Consider the following 26235-nt stretch of genomic DNA (forward strand, 5'->3'; position numbering starts at 1 on the left):
TTCTAAACGGTGCCAGAGCACAGATCGTGCGAACTCTGGTCGCAGTCAATGCGCAGGAACCGTTAAGAATTAGCCGCAGACAACTCAGAAGGGAGCCTGTGAGACACGGGTAATTACAACGTCACCTACTGGTTCAGAGTAAACTGCCACCACCGCGGTTACCATGGGACCGTGGAGCCCACTAACTGACTGACTAGTCCTGCGAATAAAACGGTTAAACACACGGTATTCTGTCTAGCCAACAACAAACAAACAGTAGCGTATCTTCAGAGACCCGGGATCAGTGCTGTGTGTGTGCTGATAAGCAGGGTAGCGGACAGTGAATGACTTGGAGAAAGTCGTTTATTCACGCAATATAAATAATTAATATATACAGACAATTATTAAAATCACAATTATTAAGACAGTAATAGCCAGTATAAAAAATAAAAGAAGGGAGAAAAATACTTAGTTCCTGGAAAGATGTCCTTTTTGTGGGAAAACAGAGTTCTGGGTTTCAATTTGAGTTCAGAGTTCAGACCAGGTGGATGCCAGCATATCCTCAAGCTGGTATCTGATGAGTTCAAGATGTTTCAGTGTGGAGGACACTGAGTTTGGGTCCTCTGCCATTCTTATGCCCCTGCTTCAGTAGGAGGGAGTGAGGGCGGGGAGCCATACACCCCCTTAGAAGATGAGATGAGCCCTCCCCTTGTCCTGGGGGCTAGAAATCATATCTACCCATATATGGGCTCTATCTCACAGAACCGTACAGGTCAGGGCAGATTTATTAACATTTTCAGGTCTGTCTCGATTTACCCAGCGCCCTGATACCAGACATGAGGGGTGGGACCCCTGTGGTATCATCAGGGCATTTTCAAACTGCCTAACTGGCAGTCCTTACCTCAGAATGTTCTGAAACTTCCTCAGAACCAGCACCGGGGCTCATGCTACACTTCCCCCACGTTTGGCGAAGCTGCCATCTCAGGAACCCCAGAAATATGACAGATCTGGGAAGTTATGGATTATGCTATGAGACTCAGGTTTATTCAGGATGTGTTCTAGCTGCTAACAGCGGACTTCCCTTTGATCTTTACCAGTGAGCAAGGTGTCAAGACCTCCGGGAGATTTGTAGCCTGCCTGGCTGCACCTAGGCATCCTGATCACCCATTGGTTAATTAACATCTACATGAGATCAGCTAGGTGTCACCTTATACCTGATGGATGGGCCATCCGCACAGCTTGAAGCCAGGGACTCTCTGGGCCCAGGCTCATTAGCATATCAAAAGAGCCATCCAGCCTTTAGGATGGTGCTCTCTCTGCTAAGAAAAGGACTTCAGCTCCCCCTACACACTCAACCCAGATTGTATCGATTTGAAGCGCAATCGATGCAGGGAATCGAGTGCGATCGCTTTTTTCTTCACGGGCGGTTACAGGACGCGCCTGCGGCCCCGCAACCGTCCGTGACAGAAGCGCTTCCCATCGCTGCAGAAATCATGTCAGGAAATGCACCGGCGATCTATGCACAAAGCAACGCAAGTGCAGGACCGCTCTCCAGCAGGCCAAAATGCCTTAAGGTACCCAAACATCTACTGATTTTGTAGCCCGATTGTCCATCCGATTCGATAATTTAATAGAATCGGATGAAAATTAGTGCCGCAACAAGCATACCCAACTGATGATTTGGGCCAATATCGGTTGAATAAATCGATCGAGCATGTTGGCAAATCTCAGTCCGACGTGGTTGATCCGATACGTTGGTAACAGCGTGCGATATCGCAATGACCAATGTACATGATGGACCCCGGCCACTGTCCACCCAGGTATAAAATGTCCCCCCCAGGGCATGTGAACAGTGTAAACATTCACCTGTCCCACTGGTGAGACTCCCAGGCTCCTCCTCATCATGAGTGTGACGTCAAACACGGGTGAGGCCGGGGGTCGCACCAGTAGGACCGGTGAAGGCCAAAGGAGGGACATTTTACATCGGGGAGGGGGGGGGAGGAGCAGGCAGGTGGCATAACTAGGCTGATTCTGAATAGATTTTCATGATCGATCTATTGGGAATCGGTCTGCGTGTGTGGGCAGCTAACAGATCTCAAGCTCTGTCTCATGGTGGATCAGGGGTGTCAAACTCAAATATAAAGTGGAACGAGATTGTACATTGGGACCAAGTCGCGGGCCAACCTCAATGTCTACTGGCCACCTTCCTCTATTATAAAGTTCCCATGTGTCAAATGGCCCCCCTCCAACTCCTATACAGTCCCCTGGTGTTTAGTGTTTTTCCCCTACCTCCCAATATAGCTTCCCTGGTGGTCTTGTGCTTTACCTCCAATATAGTTTCCCTGGTGGTCTAGAGTGGGCCAAACATAATGCAAAGTGAGAAAACCACTTGAGGGCCAAATTTAATGGCTCCGAGGGCCAGATTTGGCCCGCGGGCCGGAGTTTGACATGTATGCTGTAGATGTAGGGACCCATTTAGTAAGGTTTGGAGAGTGGAATTGGAAGATTATACATTAGGGAGCAAAAGAGGTATTAGAAAAACATAACTTCAAAAAACGGGTCTGAGGGCTCAAACCCACTAGCAGCCCTTTCTAAGCACTAGTCATTTGAAAAGCACTTGCTAATGCAATGCTATGATGGATTGTTATAAATTTACATCGTTCTAGTGCATACACGCATACATGTCATACTCCGGCCCATAGGCCAAATCTGGCCCTCGGGGCCATCAGATATATCAGATTTGGCCTTCAGGTGGTTTCCCTACTTTGCATTATGTTTGGCCCACTCTAGACCATGAGAGAAGCTACATTGGAGGGTAAGCCCTAGATCACCAGTGATTATCGTAATCTGGTAATTACCATTACGCAAAATTACGATTACGCCACTGGCGTAACAATAGGGGAAGCAGTCCCTGCCCCCACGGGGGGGGGGGGGCTCGGGGGCAGTTTTAGGGGGGCAGGAGGGGTCGCAGCATGAGGAGTGAGCTTTGCACATCAGCGGGGAGGGGGGACAGTCCCCCCCCCCTCACCCCAGGCTCTCCCCTCTGCGCTCCCCTCCTGCATCTATCTAAGTGGAAGCAGCGGCGCGGCAGCTATAATTACCTCCATCACCATGGAGGTTGCCGATCTGCAAGGGCTTCTCATTACTTCCTGTTAAGACAGGAAGTAATGTGTAGCCCTTGCAGATCGGAGACCTCCGGTGGTGAATGTAGGTGATGATAGCTGCCGCTGCTTCCGCTTAGATAGATGCAGGAGGGGAGCGCAGAGGGGAGAGCCTGGGGTGAGGGGGGGGACTGTCCCCCCTCCCCGCTGATGTGCGAAGCTCACTCCTCATGCTGCGACCCCCCCTTCCCCCCCAAAACGGCCATGAGCGGGCCCCAGGGGGGAGGGGGGCCCGCTGAAATTCTTGCAAGGGAGCCCAGGGACTTCTAGTTACGCCCCTGGATTACGCAAAATTTCACGTACATTTTTGCGATTACGCCTATACATCATTACGATTTGTAAATTCAATTGATTTCGTATACACATTCGTAATTCTGCATTAGCGGAATTTCGTGCCATTTTTAGCAGTGAGTAGCAGAGCCCCCATAAATGGTGTTGCTACCAAAACGGCTACATGGGTTAAGGAGAATAGTGGGTACACGTCAAAGAAAAAAAAAAAAAACTCCAAAAAGACCTTGTAGTTTTTGAGAAAATCAATTTTAAAAATACAAAAAAAAATGTTTTAAACTTACTGTTTTAAAACTATTTTTCTTTGAATTTGTAAAATTGATTTTCTCAAAAACTGCATTTTTTGGAAATTTGGTATTTTTGGAAAATACTTTTATTTTTGACTTGTATCCACTATTCTCCTTAACATATGTAGCAATTTTGGTAGCAACAGCATGTATGGGGACTGCGCTATTAACCACTAAAGTCGCAAAATTAATTAATTACGATTTTCCCTGAAATTTCACATTACGATTACGATGCATAATTACGTACAGGCATAATTTCTGTTCATCACTAGACAGTACTAGATGCAAGGGAATTGTATAGGGGATGGAGAGGGGCCACTAGACACCAGGGAACTGTATAGGGGAAGGAGGGAGGACCACTAAACACCAGGGAACTAAATAGGGGAGGCAGGGGGGCTATTAGACAGCAGAGAACTGTATAGGGGAGGGAGGAGGGCCATTAGACACCTGGCCCGGATGGCATGCATCCTCGGGTCCTAAGGGAATTAAGTTCAGTTATAGATAAACCCCTTTATCTTATCTTTTGTGACTCTCTTTCAACTGGCAGAGTCCCAGTGGATTGGCGTACAGCCCACGTTTTCCCATTATTTAAGAAGGGCAAAAAATCAGATCCAGGAAATTATAGACCTGTAAGCTTAACATCAGTTGTATGCAAACTATTTGAGGGGTTACTAAGAGATACTATACAAGACTTCATAGTAGAAAATAATCTTATTTCTCAGCATCAACATGGGTTTACGAAAGACAGGTCCGGTTTGACTAGCATGCTCAGCTTTTATGAGGTAGTGAATGCTAATATGGATATTGGGAATGCTGTAGATGTGATATACTTGGACTTTGCAAAGGCCTTCGACACTGTTCCCCACAGGGAACTGGCTAATGGACAGAAAACAAAGAGTTGTGGTCAATAGGTCATACTCAAAATGGGAGACTGTTAGCAGTGGGGTCCCACAGGGGTCTGTACTGGGTCCAGTGCTCTTCAATTTATTTATTAACTAGCTGATTGCCCGGCGTTGCCCGGGTATGTATTTGGCTGGTGTTGGCTCCGCCTACTTTTTCTAACCCTAACACACAATTACTCACTGACCAAGTTTGTGAGCTTTGCGGTCTTTGGTATCAATAATCTGCATTGAAATGAAACAAATCTGATTGAGTGTGTGTGCCTCCAACCCCTTTTCTGAATTTGAACCCCAGTCACCCAATAACCAACTGTACCAGGTTTGAGGCCTGTGCCATTAACAGTGCAAGAATGGTAGCAATTAAATATTCCCCTTGAAAAGCAACAGGTGAAGTTTGATTCACTTTTGTAGGCTCCACCCACTTTTCTGAATATTAATCCCAGTCACCCAGTGACCAACTGTGCAAAGTTTAAAAACCCTGCCATTAACAGAATGGCTGCAGTGTACATTTTCCCAGTGAAATATATTTGTCTCCACCCACTGATGACCCGGCGTTGCCCGGGTATGTATTTGACTGGTGTTGGCTCCGCCCACTTTCTAACCCTAACACACAAACACTCAATGACCAAGTTTGTGAGCTTTGGAGTCCTTGGCATCAATAATTTGTATATTCCCATAGAAATTAAACAAATCAGATAGGCTGTTTGTGGCTCCACCCCTTTCCAGCATTTGAACCCCAGTCACCCAATGACCAACTGTAGCAGGTTTGAGGCATCTGCTATTAACAGTGTAAAAATGGCAGCAATTTAAATATTCCACTTGAAAATCAACAGGTGAATTTTGATTGGCTATTATAGGTTCCACCCACTTCCCTGAATATCTCAGTCACTCAGTGACCATCTGGGCAAAGATTGGGAACCCTGAAATAAACAGTGTAAGAAGGGCTGCAGTTTACACTTTCCCAGTGAAATTTGTTTTTGGCTCCGCCCACTTTTTGTAACCTGGACACACAGTCACTACTCAATGCCCAAGTTTGTGAGTTTTGGGGTCCTTGGCATCAATAATTTGTATTTTCCCATGAAATGAAACAAATCTGATTCACTGTTTGTGGCTCTGTCCCCTTTTCTGAATTTAAGGCTAGATTCACAGTGGGACGTTGCGTTTTGATGCCACGTTAAAGTCGCACCACAAGCTTACAACGCAACGCGCCCAAAGAGTGGCAACACAGCGTTACCGTTGCATACAGCAGATACAGTAAAAAATACAGGCAATGAAAAGTATGCTTTCAAGTCATTACTGAGCATGTGCAAACAGTCCAACGCAGCTAATAACATGTATAACGCACTGCATGCAGTACTTTTACTTAACGTGCAGCGTTGGACACCAACGCAACGTGTGCACTGTGAACAGGGCATTGATTTTTCATTGCAGTGAGTTATTCTGCGTTAAATGCTGTTTTAACGCGCGAATTTAACGTCCCACTGTGAACTTAGCCTGAACCTCAGTGACCCAATGACCAACGGTACCAGGTTTGAGGCTTGTGCCATTAACAGTGCAAGAATGGCAGCAATTTTAATATTCTCCTTGAAAAGCGACATGTGATTTTTGATTAGGCTCCACCCACTTTTCTGATTATTAATCCCAGTCACCCAGTAACCAGCTATGCTAAGTTTGAGAACCCTGCCATTAACAGTGAAGAAGGGCTGCAGTTTACAATTTCCCAGAAAAATCTGTTTTTAACTCCACCCACTTTTTGTAACCTTGACACATAGTCACTACTCAATGACCAAGTTTGTGAGCTTTTGGGTTCCTTTCATCAAAATTGTGCTAATGGAAGCAGTTTATACAGCAAAGAAATCTGGCTGTTTTTGGCTCCGCCCCTTTACTGAATTTGAACCCCAAACACTTAATGACTGACTGTAGCAGGTTTGAGGCCTCTGCTATTAACAGTGTGAGAATGGCTGCAGTTTCAATATTCCCCTTGAAAATCAATAGGTGAATTTTGATTGGCTCTTGTAGGCTCCACCTACTTTTCCGAATATTAATCCTAGTCACCCAGTGACCAACTGTGTGAAGTTTGAGAACCCTGCCATTAACAGTGTAAGAAAAGCTGTAGTTTACATTTCCCCATGTAAAATGTTAGTTATTTTTGGCTCTGCCCACTATTTGTAATTTTGACATACAGTCATTTAATGACCAAGTTTATGAGCTTTGGGGTCTTTGGCATCAATAAGTTGCATTTTACCATTGAAATTAAACAAATCTGATAGGCTGTTTTTGGCCCGCTCCCTTCAGAATTTAAATTTCAGTCTCCCAGTGACTGACTGTAGCAGATGTTAGGCCTCTGCCATTAAGAGTGCATGAATGGCAGCAAAGTAAATATTCCCCTTGAAAATCAAAAGGTGAATTTTGATTAGCTGCTGTAGGCTCCACCCACTTTTCTGAATATTAGTCACAGTCACCCAGTGGCCAACTGTGTCATGTTTGAGAACCCTGGCAATAACAGAATGGCTGAAATCAATCTAACAAATCTGATTGGCTGTTTGTGGCTCCACCCCTTTAGTGAATTTGGATCCCAGTCACCCAATGACTGACTGTATCAGGTTTGAGGCCTCTGCCACTAACAGTGTAAGAATGGTAGCAATGTGAATATTCCCCTTGAAAATTAATAGGTACATTTTGATTGGCTGTTGTAGGCTCCACCCACATTTCTGAATATTCATCCCAGTCACCCAGTGGCCAATTGTGTAAAGTTTGGGAACCCTGCAATGTAAAAAATGAAGTTGTTGGCACCGGCCACTTTTTCTAACCTTGACATACAGTCACTCAATTATCAAGTTTATCAGCTTTGGGGTCCTTGGTATCAATACTTTGTATATTCCCATTGAAAAATAAACAAATCTGGCTGTTTGTGGCTCCGCCCCCTTCCTGAATTTGGACCCTAGTCACCCAGTGACCAACTGTACCAGGTTTGAGGCATCTGCTTTTACCAGTATAAGAGAATGGTAGCAGATGAAATATTCCCTTTGAAAATCAAAAGGTGAATTTTTATTGGCTGTTGTAGGCTCCACCCACCTTCCAAAATCTTAATCTCATTCACCCAGTGACCAACTGTGCAAAGTTTGAGAACTCTTCCATTAACGGTGTAAGAATGGCTGCCGTTTATATTTTCCCAGTAAAAGTTGTTTTGGCTCCGCCCACTTTTTGTAACCTTGACACACAGCCACTCAATGACCAAGTTTGTGAGCTGTCAGGTTCTAGGCATCAAAAATGTGTGAATGGAAGCAGTTTATCCACCAAGGAAATCTGATTGGCTGTATGTGGCCCCGCCCCTTTAGTGAACTTTGACCCCAGTCACCCAATGACCGACTGTAGCAAGTTTGAAGCCTCTGCCATTAAAAGTTTAAGAATAGCAGCAGTGTGTCGTTTGTTTTGCTAGATGCTGTAACTCCTTTTTCTATTGCCTGAGGAAGCGGGCGCTGACCTGTGAAACGCGTTGCTTTGTTTTATCTGGAGTTCGTTAATAAATAGACTGAATGTACAGTCGTGTTGTGTCTGCTTGGAGGGGGTAAGTCCACCACTGCCTCCTCTAATTACCGAGTTTTGGCTTTTAAGCTCCTTTAAAACCCCTTTTATCCTTTTGGCGCCTCTGTTCTCTCTTATATAATATAGCAGCAGTGTAAATATTCCCCTTTGAAAATCAATAGGTGAATCTTGATTGGCGGTTGTAGGCTCCACCCACTTTCTTGAATCTTAATCTCATTCACCCAGTGACCAACTGTGGCAAGTTTGAGAATCCTGCGATTAACAGTCTAAGAATGGCTGCAGTTTACATTTTCCCATTTAAAATGAACGGCTGAAATTTGATTGGCTGTTTTATGTTCCGCCCACTTTTCCTGGATTTGTAACCTCGGTCACCAAGTTACCAACTGTGCAAAGTGTGGGGACTGTGGCTCGATTACTGTGAGAATGGCAGCCTTTTCCATTTTTTCCATTGACTTAAATGGGTGGAATCTGATTTGCTGTTTGTAGCTCCGCCCAGGTGGGCAGAGGGGCCGCGAGACCCCCAGAACATATCATCCCAGGTAGTAAGGGATCTGTGTACCAAGTTTCGTTCAAATCGGTCAAGCCGTTTTCGCGTGATCGCGGCACATACACACACACACACACACACACACACACACACACATACATACATCCGATTTTATATATATAGATGACCTAGTGGATGCAGTAGTGAGCAATGTTGCTATTTTTGCAGATGATACAAAATTGTGCAGAATCCTCAACTCTCAGGAAGATCGTGTCATATTGCAACAGGATCTGGATAGGATGGTGTCATGATCGCTGCTGCAGCAGGTGCTGCTGGCAGTAGTAGTGCTACAGCTCAGGCAGTTCTGATCTCTTTCCATGCAAGCTGCATAGCTTTGTCTGTCTTTCCCTGCTGTCAGCTTGTGACTGATTATCATTCACCTGTGTGGGAATCTGCATGTCTGCTCCCATTGGATGACCTCAGTATAAAGATCTGCTTCCTGCAGGACTCCTCGGGTTATCATAGCTTCAGTTTAAGCCAGTCTTGCTGTTGCTTCAGCCCCAGATTGTGTTTCTTGTTCTAAAGATACTTTGCTGGTCTTGCATCATATATTGGTTTATTGCCAATATATATGCATACCAGCACGTTTATTATTTTCCTTGTATTCGTGTTACGTTGATACATCAGTGTCGCTGATGTATACGTACACGAACTGTTTATATCCTGTGTTCAGTTAGTCAGCTTTCCAGCACGTTTTGGTAGTTTGCGCGTATCGTGATCACCCGTGCTGAGTTAGTTATCCTGCTCCTGGTTCTGTTTGTGAATTGCGTTCATCTCTGCGAAGAGATAACGAATCCTTCTGAATCCTGTTCTGTTACCGTTTGTGGATTGCGTTCATCTCTGCGAAGAGATAGCGAATCCTTCTGAGTCCTGTTCCCTGTATTGCTCCAGTCCTAGTCAGTGTTCCTGCTTATGTCATATATCGGTTCATTGCCGATATATACATATGTTAGTCAGACGTTACAAATCGTTTCATTGATAGCTGTAATTGTAATACGCTAGGAAAACATACTTATTGTATTTTTGTCTGTGTTACGTTCATCTATCTCGATCCTGCTATTTCCTGACTATCCTGTCCTGTCTTTGTGAGGCACGCCATCGCTGTAAACGCATTGGCTGCCTCATTCCAGTCTGTCTTGTTGTGGACACTTGCTGTCACTAAGTAGTGGCTAGCTAGCAAGCGTTCATTCTGTCTACCTGTCCTGATCTCCTCAGTTCTGGTTTATGCGCTCAGCGCTACTTTGCGCTGAGACGTTATAGCGAAAGTATTGTTTGTGGCTGTCGGATCTGCACCGGCTCTGTGCGCCACAATCTCGTATTGGAGTCAGTCCTCCCCTCCACTATACTAGGGATAGCCTGTTTCCTTGTGCTAGTGTGTGTACCTCCTTCACGTCAGCTCATGCGTTGCATGCTGACTGTGGAGAATACACCACCAAGCCTTACATTATGATAGCCCCATTACCAATCCCCATTGTGGGGGGGATTCCCAGAAAGTATGACACTGTTAATTATGGTTCCTGTTCCTTTAAGAAATTTGAAGAACTTAGCTCTGAAACAGAAAATGAGTTTTTCTCTGAATGTGCCAGGTTCCTGGCCAATCCCGATCTCCAAGCGACTCCTGTTTCAACCTGGGCACTCCAGCTAGTTTATATTTTGTTTAAAGGGGAATTGTTCCGGTGGGCTTACGATGTCCTCGATCATTCCGATTTGAAAGCGAGACCGCTGGAATTTCTAGCGTTTGTGATCCATAACTGGTTGCGCATAGATCCATTGCCTTTTCCTCTAAATGAACTCCTGGCAGCAGGCCAATCAGCTGCCCCTTCAATTGTTTGCAAAAATGATCAGCAAGCAGAGAGTGTTCCTGATAATTTTCCTGCAGCTTTGAATAAATCACCAAAGGCAGCAGGGGCTAAGGCCAAACGCAAACGTTCTAAGAAACGTGTCCAATCTGCAGAGTCGTTATCCTTAGCGACTGAGACCTGTAATGAGATTCTGCCATTAACGGATAATGAAATGCAATTGTCTTTCAGGGGAGTTAAATGGACTTATGAAACTACTAATGAACTTTCATCACTGGCTAGGGAAAATAAAGATTTTTGTCTAAAAGAATTATCTGAGTATGATTATGAGGAGATATTACAGAGTATTGAACAAATCAACTTATTTGTGAACCAAGGGAAGTTTGCATACACTACAGTTCAACACTTGCTACAGGTATTGGAGATTCTTAGGAATAGGGAATCTGCCAATCACCTGCTAATTAACCCAATGCATGTGCCTGCCACAATCATATCTGCAAACTGTGATCAGCCTGAATGTTTCGCTGTTAAGTATGCATGGGATCCTCCATTCGAGAAGGGAGAGATGGAAGCCCTGGTCTGTGAATGGAAGAATGATTCAAGTTCATTTTGTCAATTTTACAGTGCAAAAAGTGAATTAGTATTGAATGCATGTATTAAGTCGGCCTATAACCTAATAGAGATTGGTGTGTGTAGGTATGACTTTGTGGCTCCATTGATTGATGTGTGGGAACTGATTTTGGATGATTTTTATGTGACTCCGAATTCGCAAATTTGGCGTTCTGACCCGCCTGCTTCAGCACCTTTGGCTGATTCAGCAGGTGATTCGGAGCTCTTTTTGTGTGAAATTGAAGTTCCTGCAATTCCACCCTGTACCATGGATAACTCAGTGTTACTTCCCAGTAAAACAGAAGCCACTGATACTTTCTTAACCTTGCCCTGCGCAAATTTCTCAGCAGAGAATCCAGAGGTCCTGCTGACTTCCGAGTCCAGCCTAGCCAGTACTCATGACTCTTTGTTCAGTGAAACAGACATCAGAAAAATATTGCCTGCCTCTGCAAACACTTCTGCAGAAATTACCTGTGTTAATAAAGTTCAACTCCTGTCTGATCCAGCAGATGCCAATAGATGCATTACATTATCTTCTGAGTCCCAGCAATCCTGCCTAGAAGCCTCAGAACCCCAGCATCTGAATTTCCCAATTTTACAAATGAATGGTGATTCAGATGCGCAAACATTGTGTCTTGATCTTCCTGTTTCTACACCTCGCTCTAGTTTCGTGAATAGCTCAGAGCATCTGCTATGTGAACCTGAAATCGCAGAATTATTACCTTGTTCAGAAAATGTTCCAGTAAATTTGCCCTGTACCATGAATTGTGCAGTAGATCTCTCCAATGAAACTCAGGTCACAGAATCATTGTGCTGTCCAGCAGGTGCTTCCATGGTTTTGCCCTGCAATATGGACTGTTCAGTGATCCTGTCCAGTGAAGCTCTGGTCGCAGAGTCTTATGCTTCACCCAGTACTTTGGATACTTCAAACCAGTGGCGTAGCTAAGGAGCTGTGGGCCCCTATGCAAGTTTTACATTGGGGCCCCCCAAGCACTCTATACATAACAATTGATACGGCGCACCAAAACCTGCCAATGGCAATTACAGTGTCAGAGGTGCAAGAAGGGGATGGGGAACAGTTTGTTAATGATTAACACTATTTAAAGTATCTATAGAAATGATTATTATGAGCACAGGCCCAATAGAGAGCTAATACTGTAGTTGAGGAAGGGCCCTTCGGGGCCCCTCTGGCCCAAGGGCCCCGATGCGGTCGCTACCTCTGCACCCCCTATTGCTACGCCCCTGCTTCAAACCCTCTAGCAGAAAACTCTGAGGCACTGCTTACCTCAGTGGGTGTTGCAGCAATAGTCATTTGTTTAGCAGCTGTCTTAGAATTAAAGTCCACTCTAAATAAACTTGATGAATCTTTGTCTAAGGAAGCAGAAGTCATTGAAATATTGTCCTTGTCAGCAAGTGTCTTAGATACCTTGCCCTGTACACAGTCTGATTTAACCAATATTGTGGAGTCCCTCTCCAGTGTTGTAACAGCCGAGGAACTCCAGCCCTGTCCTCTGAATGTTTCAGAAGTCTTGCCCTGTAACATGGATAATTCTGATTCTCTGGTCAAAATAACAGAAGTCTCAGAATTTCAGTCTGATTTAGTAAGCGTTCCTGAAACCCTGCCTTGTATCTTGGAAAATTCTGATTCTCTGGCCGGTGTGGCAGAGATTCCGGAGTTCCCTTCCTGTCCAGTGAATTCCTCAGATTTGCTCAGTTCAGTGGGGAATGCTGTAATATTGACTTGTTTTGCAGCTACTTTGGAGCCCCAATCCCAGGTACTAGATGAGTCTCTGTCCAGTCCAGAGGAAGTTGTGGAATCCCTATCTAGCTCAGTTCATACATCAGAAGACTTGTCCTGTCTTGTTTAAGCCCCTGGCCTGAACCTGATTTGTTAATAACCTTGCTAGAATCAGCGACATCCAAGTCTGTTCCTGCATTCTTTAGTGAGAGTCCAGTGCAAGTCTAGTCATGATGAATTTTTGTCCAGTCCTGGTTTCGGTCCTATCTTGACTGACCCTGAGGTTCACAGTTCCTTGACATGCCCAGAGGTTTCTCTTGTGCCAGTGTGCCCAGATGTGCTTTGTGTGCCAGAATGCCCAAGTGTGTCTAAGGTGTTAGCGTACTCAGATGCTTCCTTAGGGGAGACATGTTCTGATGTTGCCAGTCTGCCTGCATGCCCAGAGATGGTTCTGGTCCCTGAAAGCCCTGATCTTGATGTTTGTCCTTGTAACCCTGACTCGGGAATTGCCATAGGTTCCATGGGGGTTCTTGATAGTTCTCCATGTGAGCCTAAAGGGCGTTCTGACCTTTTGGGATCTCTTTGGAGCTTCAAAGTGTTCTGGGAGATCTCTGAGGAAGCTTGTCCTGGTACCTTGGACTGGTTCAACAGTGGGTTTTGTGTTGGTAAAGACAGTTCCGGTGGGCATTGCAAAGGCTTTGGCATTTTTGGACGGTCCCTGGAAGGCAGTGGGTATCGCTCAGAGAGCTTCGGTAGGCTTTCTTCTGGAAATCATGGTTCTGATGGGTGTCACACTGAGACTTGTAGTACTGATGAGCATGGTTCTGTAGGTGCTGGTTCTGATGGGTCCAGTCTTGTGATGACTGATTCTGGAATTTGGTCTTGCCGGGCTGTCCCGGTCATCATGAATTATCAGTTAGGTTGTCTCCTTGGGAATGTCAGTTTTGAGAGGCGTCTGGTATCCGCCTTTAAGGGCGGGGGTACTGTCATGATCGCTGCTGCAGCAGGTGCTGCTGGCAGTAGTAGTGCTACAGCTCAGGCAGTTCTGATCTCTTTCCATGCAAGCTGCATAGCTTTGTCTGTCTTTCCCTGCTGTCAGCTTGTGACTGATTATCATTCACCTGTGTGGGAATCTGCATGTCTGCTCCCATTGGATGACCTCAGTATAAAGATCTGCTTCCTGCAGGACTCCTCGGGTTATCATAGCTTCAGTTTAAGCCAGTCTTGCTGTTGCTTCAGCCCCAGATTGTGTTTCTTGTTCTAAAGATACTTTGCTGGTCTTGCATCATATATTGGTTTATTGCCAATATATATGCATACCAGCACGTTTATTATTTTCCTTGTATTCGTGTTACGTTGATACATCAGTGTCGCTGATGTATACGTACACGAACTGTTTATATCCTGTGTTCAGTTAGTCAGCTTTCCAGCACGTTTTGGTAGTTTGCGCGTATCGTGATCACCCGTGCTGAGTTAGTTATCCTGCTCCTGGTTCTGTTTGTGGATTGCGTTCATCTCTGCGAAGAGATAACGAATCCTTCTGAATCCTGTTCTGTTACCGTTTGTGGATTGCGTTCATCTCTGCGAAGAGATAGCGAATCCTTCTGAGTCCTGTTCCCTGTATTGCTCCAGTCCTAGTCAGTGTTCCTGCTTATGTCATATATCGGTTCATTGCCGATATATACATATGTTAGTCAGACGTTACAAATAGTTTCATTGATAGCTGTAATTGTAATACGCTAGGAAAACATACTTATTGTATTTTTGTCTGTGTTACGTTCATCTATCTCGATCCTGCTATTTCCTGGCTATCCTGTCCTGTCTTTGTGAAGCACGCCATCGCTGCAAACGCATTGGCTGCCTCATTCCAGTCTGTCTTGTTGTGGACGCTTGCTGTCACTAAGTAGCGGCTAGCTAGCAAGCGTTCATTCTGTCTACCTGTCCTGATCTCCTCAGTTCTGGTTTATGCGCTCAGCGCTACTTTGCGCTGAGACGTTATAGCGAAAGTATTGTTTGTGGCTGTCAGATCTGCACCGGCTCTGTGTGCCACAATCTCGTATTGGAGTCAGTCCTCCCCTCCACTATACTAGGGATAGCCTGTTTCCTTGTGCTAGTGTGTGTACCTCCTTCACGTCAGCTCATGCGTTGCATGCTGACTGTGGAGAATACACCACCAAGCCTTACAGATGGCTATATGGGCACATAAATGGCAAATGAAATTCAATGTTGACAAATGTAAAGTCATGCATTTTGGTCGTACCAATGGTCTAGCACCATACAAAATAAATAGGATACAGTTGGGGACATCAAACTTGGAGAAGGACTTAGGAGTACTCATCGACAACAAGTTAAATAATCGTACTCAATGCCAAGCCGCTGCAGCTAAAGCTAACAAAATTTTGGGATGGATTAAAAGGGAAATAAAAACTCAAGATGCTAGCATAATATTGCCCCTGTTTAACTCTCTAGTAAGGCCACATCTGGAATATGGAATTCAGTTCTTGGCACCACATTACAAAAAATGATATTGCAGTTTTATAGCAGGTGCAGAGACGAGCAACAAAATTGATACGTGGGGTGGAAGGTCTCACTTATCAAGAAAGGTTAGATAAACTGGGTTTATTTAGTCTAGAGAAAAGACGCCTTAGAGGAGATCTAATTAACATGTATAAATACATCAGAGGGCAATATAATAGCTTGGCGGATGAGCTTTTTGTCCCTAGGCCTTCTCAAAGGACTAGAGGACATGATCTGTGCATGGAGGAAAAACGGTTTAGCCATTTATTTAGGAAAGGGTTCTTTACAGTAAGAGTGATTAAGATGTGGAATGCATTGCCACAGGAAGTCGTTATGGCAAACTCTATACCTTCATTTAAAGGGGTTTTAGATGCTTTCCTTGCGTTGAAAGACATCCATGGCTACAATTACTAGGCAATGCCTAATGATGTTGATCCAGGGATTTTTATCTGATTGCCATCTGGAGTCGGGAAGGAATTTTTCCCTTTTGGGGCTAATTGGACCATGCCTTGTAAGGGTTTTTTCGCCTTCCTCTGGATCAACAGGGATATGTAAGGGAGCAGGCTGGAGTTGTACTTTGTACTGGTTGAATTCGATGGACGTATGTCTTTTTTCAACCATAATAACTATGTAACTATGTAAATGGAGAGAGGTTGCCACTAGACATTGAGGTCGGCCCGTGACTTGGTCCCAGACAGGGATGCTCACTGGATGCTGTCATGAATAATCATGAGTGATTTCTCGTGATTCAAATGAGGTTTAATTGGCGCAGGTGTTCACTTGAAGGAGGAAGTGCGCCGGTGTGAGGCTTGTAACGCAACCAATAGGACGCGTGCAAGCTCTTTGGAACACAGGGTGGACGGCGGAATTATGGGTAAATAACCCCTTGTACCCCTGCCGCACACCTGCGCCAATTAACCATTTCTGCCGCCCGGAGGTGAAGCTCACATCCAGGTGGCTGCTCTGCTGCGGTGCCGCGCTCCCGCGCGCGATCATGGGCGCGTCCACGTGCTGTCCCCGGTAGCCCTTGGATCAGTGAACGGGAACATGGTTCCCGATCACCGATCCGTGTCCCCAGCAGAAAAACAGAAGCACTCTTAGTAGAGGCTTCAGTCTTTCTGCAAAAAAAAAAAACATTTCCCCGTCCCCCTTGTGCTTCCGGTTAGCGAGAAGCACAAGGAGAAAAAAAATAAACTCAAGGTGGCCATCTTGTGGGCAAATAGTAAAACTACATCTACATATTTTTAACATTACAATTGACACATATAATAACATTAAAAATTAACTGTTTATTTCCCACACCAAAATATTACCCAAATAAAATTTTTAATGGGAAAAAAATTACAATAAAAAAACAAAATAGCTATCTAAGGGTCTGAACTTTTTAAATATGCATTTGAAGGGGGTATACTACAAACATTTTTTAAATTATAAGCTTGTAAATAGTGATGGACGCAAAACGGAAAAAATGCACCTTTATTTCCAAATAAAATATTGGCGCCATACATTGTGATAGGGACAAAATTTAAATGTTGTCATAACCAAGACAAACGGGCAAATAAAATACATAGGTTTTAATTATGGTAGTGTGGATTATTTTAAAGCTATAATGGCAGAAAACTGAGAAATAATGCATTTTTTCAATTTTTTTCTTATTAATCCTGTTAAAATGCATTTATAAAAAAAAATTCTTAGCAAAATGTACCACCCAAAGAAAGCCTTATTAGTGGCGTAAAAAAACAAGATATAGATCAATAAATTGTGTTAAGTAGTGATAAAGTTATTAGTGAATGAATGGGAGGTGAAAATTGCTCTAATGCATAAGGTGAAAAATCCCCGTGGGCTGAAATGGTTACACTAGGTCCACACTAGGCACAGTTGCAGGACGGACACTGCAGTCCGGGATCAGGGGAAGTACCACCAGACTGCAAACTGATCCGTTTTCCTAAAAAGTGCACCAGTTTTGCATCAGTTTTCGTTCAGTTTTTCACCCCAAAACACGGACAGAAAACGTCTCTGTCATTAGGAAGGTAGTGGGAGGATTTTTTGGGCCAATAATAAAGTTCAGGCTATCCGTTTTTTCATCCGTTTTTGGTGCTATTTTGCCTGTGGAGATGGAGTTGAGTTTTCTCATTGCTTTTCACTACCCCTGCGTGTATCAGGGTCCTGATCCGTTGCGTGAAAATGCAGCAGATCCGGACCTTCCGTTCAGGTTTTGAAAACGGGTCCCCGCAAACGCAGACGGATCAGTTTTTTTCTTGGGTGAGACCGGCTGCTATTTTTAACATTAGTATCCGGGACTCCGTTTTTTCATCAAGGCTGAAAAACGCAGCCACGGATACGTTTCCGGACCTAGTGTGGACTAGCCCTTAAACCTTATTTGAATCACTAGTAATCACGGGCATCTGGTGAGCATCCCTGGTCCCAGAACTCAATTTCGGCCTACTTTGTTTTTGAGTTCGGCACCACTGCTCTAGTGGGATCACACCCATAGCATTACATTAGCAAGAGCTTTTCAAATCACAAGCGCTTATAAAATGGCTTAGTAACGTACTGCTAGTGGGTTCCAGGCCTTATACTCAGCCTGTGACACAAACTTTGCAGAGTACGTATTCCAAAACAAACTGCAATAATAACAGATCAAACCTGGGAGATACCAGTAGTTTTATCAAAGCCATAACTGGATTAAATCGTCTGCTTCACGTGTGCCTAATGAGTTCATAAACCCGACCGGTCCATTAATAAAGATGTACCGATACTCACAAATGAGTCGGAGTCTCCTTCACGTTCGAGAATATTTTCTCAGCCATAAAGTCATCGCAGTTAAGCTGGTATTCCGTCATCTCAGGAGGATGTAATTTTCTGAGCACTTTGGAGTTTGAGAAGTCTAGAGGAGAACACGGAATGTCATTACGATTGATCTACCGGAGACGATATCATTTCAGAATCTCAGCGTATTCTTTCTTCCCCGGAGGAGGAATGAAATCTCAGAACATCCCAGCAGAGAGCCAGACCAGGCACAGGCCACACCTTACCGATAAGATGAGAATCGTATCTCCGCTCACAGATGGATTGATATCCGTGTGGCCAGGATTCAATTCAGTTTACTCATTACCGATTGTGTACTAAAAAAAATATTAACTACTTCAGGACGAGAGCAATTGTCACATATCGGCACTGCTCCCATTCATTCATCAATAACTTTATTACTACTAATCACACCTAAATTATCTATAGATTTTTTTTTAGGACAAATTAAGCTTTTAGTGTGTGAAAATTTTATATGCATTTTAAAAGGAAATTAAGGTAAGAAATAACACACCTTTTCTCCATTTACATCCCATAAAACTTTACAATAAACAGTGCTAAATATAAGTTAAAACCACAAATTTTATTTCCTCATCCATCCTGGTTATTACAACATTTAGACTGTGTTCCTAGCACAATGTATGGTGACAATATTGTATTTGGAAATAAAGGTGTCTTTTTTCTGTTTTGTGTTTTTTGCTTTCTCATTGTACACTATCAATGATTATGAGACCTTATTTGCAAAAATAATCGTAAAATACCCTCATGGCATACATATTTAAAAAGCCAAGTTCCTAAGGTAACAATACATGTTTATTATTTTATACTGTCACTTTTTTATTTTACAAGTCTTTTATTTTGGTACAGAATATGCGAAAATGTTATTGCTTTTGATTCAGTTTGTGACTAAAAAGAATATACAAGACATGGGCCTCAACCCCAAAACTCTCTAAATTCTATTCTACAACTTATCAGAGTTAAAATGTTACCACATACTGTATGTCTCTAGTAGTTTTGCTAAGACTTTCCAAAGTTTGATCATAGTTTTGAAAATTAATTTTTTATGTTGGATTGAGTTTGTCCCTACCCATTTTTTATGTGACGTGCGCCCAAGCTTTAAGACACACCAAGATGTATTCTACAACTCGTCACGGTTAAAATTATACCACATATGCCTCATTTAGTAACAAACTGGTGGTGCAGTCTCAACAACTACACTGGACCAATATATTCATCCAATTGGGCTTAAGTGGTTAATGTACAAATGAAAGTATGAGTGCCCCCACAGAAAAATCAGCAGGACTGCACACTGTACACACATCCAATTTTGATTGGCCAATTTTACTACCTCCATGTAGTATTGGAGCTTGTCTACACAATCTGTTCATAGTATTGAAAATCTGTTGGCCCTCATACTAAATGGAGGTTGTAAAATATACATCATTGGCCAGTCAAAATTAGTTGTGTGTACGCACCCAAAGCCTTGTACACAAGCTGGAAAATCTTTAGCCGAGAACATAGTTGTGGACTGTCTCATACGAGAATCCAATGTGAGTACAGCTGTCTCTTAACAGCAAAGGAGTACGTTGTTATAGGATTTGGACAGGAGCGTAACTGTAACTTGCCAGCCCACCCCCATATATAGCAGCACAGCAGCAGTGGGGCATCATCCTATACCTGCTTCCGGTTGCAGGACAGGTCCTCCTCATCCCTCTCTTCAGTGCAGCTCCACACTGTGCACCCTGCACTCCTGTCCCTTGAGGTCATGTGATGGCATCGGGAGCTGCAAGGTGATAAGCTGCATGGCTAAAGAGAGCAGTGAAGAGGACCTGTCACCGTAAGCAGGTACAGAATGAGGCTCCACTGCTGTTGCTCTGCATGTAAGTACAAGAATGGCTACCTCTTAGCCCTCAGACCTTTACGAATTAGCAGTGGTCACACAGGCTATTGATACGCCCCTCAACTCCACTTCCTCAATCAGTGTTTATCGCCCCTCCATCCCCCTACATAGAACAGTCTGCACGGCCCATAATCACGACAATGTTATCCTGATCGTAACAATCGTAAGGCCTCTTGCACACAGGGCCGGCCCGCTCATGAGGCGGGGTGAAACTTTTGCCTCAGGCGGCAAATTTCTAGGGGCGGCATCCGCCCATCGGTGGGTGCGGGGAGCCGGCCACCCAGCTGGAGGGGTAGCGGGCAGGACGGGGTATTGGGCCTCGCCTTGGTCCCCCGTCCTCCGCTCCCCTTCACCTTAAATAGATAAGAAGCGCAACTCGTAAGAGGCAGTGGGCGGGGAGGACTCACCTCTTCCTCGATCCAGCGTGCGCTCCACTGACGTCACTTCCTGCAATGCCGCCCACTGTATTGTAAGTACCCCCGCCCTGCCCGCTACCCCTCCAGCTCGGGGGGGGGGGGGGGCAGCGGCAGCAATCATTTTTTCCTCAGGCGGCAAAAAGTCTAGGGCCGGCCCTGCTTGCACACTGCAAGTGATTCCTATTCAGATTCCGCTTTTTAATCAGTTTTTACATCCGATTCAGATTCTGATTTGCAGTTTGCTCCCTGCACACTGCAAATCTGAATCGGACGTAAAAACTGATTAAAAAGCGGAATCTGAATCGGAATCACTTACAGTGTGCAAGAGGCTTAAAGGGGCAAAAGAAATCGGGAGTGTTTATGGAGCATTAATACCGGTACACACACCAGAGTGTGGGGGCATCTGTGTCGAGAATTTAGCATGTGCACAGCCACCTTGATGTGCCGACTTAAGATCCAGATCGCCTCAGCTGAGCACCTTGTTCCCTTCCCTACACCTACTGTGGAAAGTCTTAAAGTTATGGGCTGCGCCATCAACCCTTTCCCCCCACACACCCCCCGCTCATATAGTAACAGAACCCATAATGTTTCTGTGCAGCACTTTGCCCTGATTTGTCTCTTGAGGGATCGAGTCCTGAACAGGGCCAGATTTGTAATCGTTTCGATTAAAGAGTGAAGTAGCAGAGCAGTGTTCATCTCCCTCTCTGCTCTGCTGCAATCAGGGACCTGTTGCTCAGCTAGCAAAAGGCAACAATTATCTAACAAGAAAAGTGGAGCTGAAATAATGTATAGGTTATTTTCAGCAAGCAGCTTCTTTTCTGTTTTCTAAATAAATAAACAGTTAAAGTGAACCAGAGATTAAGCACCCTCATGTATTTTGCCATATATATCAATGGGAACATGACAGTAAACACCTACCCTGCTCTCTGTTTCATTCTCTGCTTAATCTGCCTGTTATCAGCTCTGATAAGAATCCCCGACTGAGCATTCAGTCTAGCTTTCACCTGAATGATTATAGCTGAGTCAGTCTTCTGTGATGTCTTTTCAAGCCCAAGTCTGCCCCCTTGTGGCTCTGCTTTGCTGATAACAGGCAGATTTAACAGAAAAGAATGAAACAGAGAGCAGGGTAGGTGTTTACTGTCATGTTCCCAATAATATATATACACTGTATAGTAAAATACATGAGGGTGCTTCGTCTCTGGTTCTCTTTAACCATTTCAGCGCTGCGTAATATGTTGGCGCTTTATAAATACAATAAATAATAATAATAATAGGAAAAAATTCAGCCCGCAGGGATTTTTCACCTTATGCACCAGAGCAATTTTTACCTCCCATTCATTCACTAATAACTTTATCATTACTTATCACAATTTATTGATCTATATCTTGTTTTTTCTGCCACTAATTAGGCTTTCTTTGGGTGGTACATTTTGCTAAGAATTATTTTTTTATAAATGCATTTTAACAGGATTAATAAGAAAAAAATGGAAAAATGCATTATTTCTCAGTTTTCGGCCATTATAGCTTTAAAATAATCCACGCTATCATAATTAAAACCTATGTATTTTATTTGCCCATTTGTCTCAGCTATGACACCATTTAAATTTTGTCCCTATCACAATGTATGGCGCCAATATTTTATTTGGAAATAAAGGTACATTTTTTCCATTTTGCGTCCATCACTATTTACAAGCTTAAAATTTAAAAAATGTTCGTACTATACCCCCTTCAAATGCATATTTACAAAGTTCAGACCCTTAGGTAACTATTTGTCTTTCTTTTTTTTTATTGTAATTTTTTTTTCCATTAAAAGTTTTATTTGGGTAATATTTTGGTGTGGGAAATAAACAGTTAATTTTTAATGTTATTATATGTGTAAATTGTAATGTAAAAAAATATGTAGATGTAGTTTTAACTTTAACCTTGAGTTGCAAAGTGGAGCTGATATTCCCATGAATATAAACTTTACCAGATCAGAAATTCTTCTTTCCAAACTCTAGAGCACTGTCTCATCGCACACCAGGAAGTAAGTGAGATGCACGGAGCTCTGGACTTCAGGCTGTGTGGGCAGCACAGGAGATAGCACTGTCTCATCGCACACCAGGAAGTAAGGGAGATGCACAGAGCTCTGGGATTCAGGCTGTGTGCGCAGCACAGGAGATAGCACTGTCTCATCACACACCTGGAAGTAAGGAAGATGCACGGAGCTCAGGGATTCAGGCTGTGTGGGCAGCACAGGAGATAGCACTGTCTCATCATACACCTGGAAGTAAGGAAGATGCACGGAGCTCTGGGATTCAGGCTGTGTGGGCAGCACAGGAGATAGCACTGTCTAATCACACACCAGGAAGTAAGGTAGATGCACGGAGCTCTGGAATTCAGGCTGTGTGCGCAGCACAGGAGATAGCACTGTCTCATCACACACCTGGAAGTAAGGAAGATGCACGGAGCTCTGGGATTCAGGCTGTGTGGGCAGCACAGGAGATAGCACTGTCTCATCACACACCTGGAAGTAAGGAAGATGCACGGAGCTCTGGGATTCAGGCTGTGTGGGCAGCACAGGAGATAGCACTGTCTAATCACACACCAGGAAGTAAGGTAGATGCACGGAGCTCTGGGATTCAGGCTGTGTGGGCAGCACAGGAGATAGCACTGTCTCATCACACACCTGGAAGTAAGGAAGATGCACGGAGCTCTGGGATTCAGGCTGTGTGGGCAGCACTGGAGATAGCACTGTCTCATCACACACCTGGAAGTAAGGAAGATGCACGGAGCTCTGGGATTCAGGCTGTGTGGGCAGCACAGGAGATAGCACTGTCTCATCATACACCTGGAAGTAAGGAAGATGCACGGAGCTCTGGGATTCAGGCTGTGTGGGCAGCACAGGAGATAGCACTGTCTCATCATACACCTGGAAGTAAGGAAGATGCACGGAGCTCTGGGATTCAGGCTGTGTGGGCAGCACAGGAGATAGCACTGTCTAATCACACACCAGGAAGTAAGGTAGATGCACGGAGCTCTGGGATTCAGGCTGTGTGGGCAGCACAGGAGATAGCACTGTCTCATCACACACCTGGAAGTAAGGAAGATGCACGGAGCTCTGGGATTCAGGCTGTGTGGGCAGCACTGGAGATAGCACTGTCTCATCACACACCTGGAAGTAAGGAAGATGCACGGAGCTCTGGGATTCAGGCTGTGTGGGCAGCACAGGAGATAGCACTGTCTAATCACACACCAGGAAGTAAGGTAGATGCACGGAGCTCTGGAATTCAGGCTGTGTGGGCAGCACAGGAGATAGCACTGTCTCATCACACACCAGGAAGTAAGGAAGATGCACGGAGCTCTGGAATTCAGGCTGTGTGGGCAGCACAGGAGATAGCACTGTCTCATCACACACCTGGAAGTAAGGAACCTTTCCCGCACTGCCTAGCGTCCCCTCCTCCCTCTGCACCCTCCTCCCTCGTGCTCCACAACCATACTGAGGGATGCTGCTTGTTACTTATAGTTGGGGGCTAACTCGCAATCTATACTGGGGAGCTACTTATAAGGGGGGTGGGGCTCATCTAAATACCTATGCTGGGAGGGGGCACCTCTGGCTACCTATACTCGGGTGGACACAACTCTGGATATCAATACTGGAGTGAAACCTCCAGTATGGATATGGGGCACAATTTCAGTGTTTGCCATAGGCGTCATATTATCCAGATACGTCCCTGACTATGCGGCCACACTGAAGAAAGTGAGGTGTTTAAGCCTGGAAGAAAGATGACCAACCATCCAAATATTCATGAATGAAACTGGCCTCAGTTATGGTAGTATGTGGAAAATGATTCAGGATGAACTGCTGCACATCTGAGGTGTCTGCACACTGGGGTCCACGTTTGCTAACCCCTTTCCAGAAACAAACAGTGTGATCTTTCATGACAGACGTTGACACAGTTGGAACAGGATGAAGAATTTTTTGGTTTAGCACTATTACCCTTTATCTTTTAAATGTCACACTTTAGTCACTTCTGGAACAATCTGTAAAATAAGTAAAGAATACAATGGGACGATTTTCTCAACATCATACACCAAGGAATTGTGATGCCAACCCCGTCTTACTATGCCACAATTGCCATTCAGGTCCCACAATGTTATCAGCAGTGGCGTAGCTAAGGAGCTGTGGGCCCCGATGCAAGTTTTACAATGAGGCCCCCCAAGCACTCTATACATAGCAATTGATACGGCGCACCAAACCCTGCCAATGGTAACTACAGTCTCAGAGGTGCAAGAAGGGGATGGGGAACAGCTTGTTAATGATTACTACTATTCAAAGTATCTATAGAAGTGATTATTATGAGCACAGGACCAATAGAGAGCTAATACTGTAGTTGAGGGAGGGCCCTTTGGGGCCCCGATGCTGTGGCTACCTCTGCAACCCCTATTGCTACGCCCCTGGATATCAGTAGCTGAAATACTATTCAAAGCAATTTTCCAACGAAAATTTTAAGCAAGGTGAAAATTGGTATTGAAAGATCTCTCAATATAACTCGGAGCACATGCTTCATACACCACGGAGTGTCTGTTAATCTGCAGACATCAAAAAATAAAAAAATATATACTCAGTGGTTCTGCACTGCGGTGACATCAGGACAATCGCAACCCTGGCATGGGGGAATACTTTAGGAGCGGAGCCTCTTAGACCTGGTGGGCGCTCAGATCCCCAGTGGGTTCCATAATCAGAGTGGCAGTAGGCAAAATCGTGTTGATAAAAGATGCCAAAAAACAAATCGAATAATTAAAAGTCGAATTAAGCTGTAGTTTCAAGTAAACCTGCCATTTTCCGGTGATTTTCTGTGCGTTCGCTTGTTTTTGTGAGTATTTTTGTGAACGCTTTTGCAGAGCGCTTCCATCTGGAAATCTGGAATCAATAAATACAATGTTTTGTTTTGTTTTTTAAATTCTCACGCAATCGCTTGCCAAAGTGATTTTGTAAGCGTTTTGCGTTTTTCCTATACCTTCCATTGAGGCAAATTGCCTCACAAATGTCAAGCACCGCTTTTCTACGCAGATCACAAACGAACCGCTCAGATGTGAACTCTCTCATAGAGATTCATTGCACAAGCGCTTTCAGGGCGATTTTGAAAAATCATCCCACGCTCAAATTTTCACAAAAATGCAGATAATGTGAACAAGGCCTTACTGAAAGCGGCTCAGGGATGTAGGGATCACCATAACAACCATAGAGACTATGTGGCCATAGCCAAGGGAATTCCAGTGTTATGGCTGGTGGCGATAAGGTCTGCAGCTGACCTCATGGAGATTAGTGGTGGGCCCCAGAGGTGCATGGTAGGCCCCTCCAGTGTTCTACCTTCTCCATGCATCAAGTGATCCGCCAGCAGGTTGCATAAATAAACAATGCTGGATTCATAAAGACAATGGGCTCTATTCATAAACCGTTACCGCAAGTTTTCCGCTCAAAACAGCGGATTTTCCCGACCATTTAGCAAAGTGGGCATTCATAAAAGCTGTTCCCGCATGAAAATCTACAATCCCCCAGCAGAGTGAGAAATTTCCACCTTCTCCAGTGTTTTTCTAGATTTATCTAGAAAAAAGTAACAAAATGGCCATTCACAAAGATTAGAGGAAGCGGTATGTGGACGGGAAATACCGCTTCCTCGAAGCCTGCGGATTACATACAAGTGAATGGGACAGACCTCCCAGAGAGAGCAGCGCACGGAGGGACTCTGCTGGCTGAA

The 26235-nt window shown here is 44.4% G+C and overlaps 1 protein-coding gene across 1 annotated transcript in view; it reads left to right on the top strand.

Moving 5' to 3' along the window:
• The window catches only part of ALDOA (aldolase, fructose-bisphosphate A), a 445177-nt gene that overhangs the window by 21429 nt on the left and 397513 nt on the right, over positions 1 to 26235 (top strand). The gene's annotated exons all lie outside the window — the stretch shown is intronic.

The sequence above is a fragment of the Hyperolius riggenbachi genome, chromosome 7 (genome assembly GCF_040937935.1).
Source record: "Hyperolius riggenbachi isolate aHypRig1 chromosome 7, aHypRig1.pri, whole genome shotgun sequence".
Taxonomy (NCBI): Eukaryota; Metazoa; Chordata; class Amphibia; order Anura; family Hyperoliidae; genus Hyperolius; species Hyperolius riggenbachi.